Source organism: Silene latifolia, chromosome 1 (genome assembly GCF_048544455.1).
Source record: "Silene latifolia isolate original U9 population chromosome 1, ASM4854445v1, whole genome shotgun sequence".
Classification (NCBI taxonomy): domain Eukaryota; kingdom Viridiplantae; phylum Streptophyta; class Magnoliopsida; order Caryophyllales; family Caryophyllaceae; genus Silene; species Silene latifolia.
The window spans coordinates 53,115,950-53,117,149 of NC_133526.1; the positions used below are offsets into that span (position 1 = coordinate 53,115,950).

The 1,200-nt window shown below is 39.8% G+C and overlaps 1 non-coding gene across 1 annotated transcript; it reads right to left on the minus strand.

The window, feature by feature from the left end:
• Positions 1–665: 665 nt before the first annotated feature.
• Positions 666–772, minus strand: LOC141619184 (small nucleolar RNA R71). The gene has a single exon (XR_012531615.1). It is a non-coding gene; the product is annotated as a small nucleolar RNA R71 (small nucleolar RNA).
• Positions 773–1,200: the final 428 nt, after the last annotated feature.

Consider the following 1,200-nt stretch of genomic DNA (forward strand, 5'->3'; position numbering starts at 1 on the left):
GTTCTTAGTTATGTCTTTCTTTGCCTTGGGAAAGTAAAACTCCTCAAGGTTTGTTCTAATTATTTTCAAGCTCTTTGATATTTTGCATGTCTAGAAGATCACAAGGTAACTTGTTACCCATTGATCACGAAATTGAAAGAACTTTGACAAACAATAGAAGACTTGCTAGAAATACTTTGAGAGGTATTGGTGAGATTGTGGATATTCAACCAAACAATATTGAGTTCATCAACCCTTTTGCAAGAGAAGGAGAAGATAACCCAACACATAACCCACCACAAAATCAACCCACAATGCCAAAATTTTCACCACATTTTGTACCAACCGAGGAGAACCTACCAAATGGTACTCCCACACCATAACATTTGACCGGTAATTTCATTGCAAAATCCGCATTTATCCAATTAGTCGAAAGAAGCCAATTTGGGGGGATGCCTAGTGAAGACCCTCATTCTCATATGGAGACTTTTTGGGACTATTGTGATGCGATTTCTCAAACCGGAGTGACTCATGACCGAATTCGATGGGTCTTATTTCCTTTTTCTTTGATTGGTACCGCGAAACAATGGCTAAAGAGCCTTGATAAGGCTACACTTGGTATTGACTCTTGGAAGAAATTGGCACTTGCTTTCTACAAAAAATTCTATCCTCCGGAAAAGACTAACATGCTAAGAGCCCAAATCACGGGGTTCAAACAAAGGGACGAAGAATCTTTGTATGAAGCTTGGGAGCGATTCAAAGGAACTTGTCGCTCATGTCCTCATCATGGACTTAGCGAGTGGTTCTTGGTACAATAATTTTGGAATGGTCTTTATGAAGACTCCCGAAACATTCTCAACATGGGATAAAATGGTATGTTCACCGAAGTTGATGATAATCAAACATGGAACAAGATTGAGGAAATGGCGGTCCATAACTCACAATATAGTAGACCTCGGAAGGCTGCTAGAGGAGGAAAGCATGAAGTGGACTCTATTACTCAATTGGATGCTCAACTTAGTGCTCATATTGATACCATTAATTTGAAGTTTGAGAAGGCTATGGCTAAACTTGAAGAAGCCTCCAAATCACCTAAGCAACATGTTAATGCCATGGTGGCATCTTCATCAATTCCAAGTGGAATATGTGAGAGTTGTGGAACTTTGGGACATGACCAAAGTGAATGTAGGGGAACAAGTGAATGCTTTCCAAGCATACAAG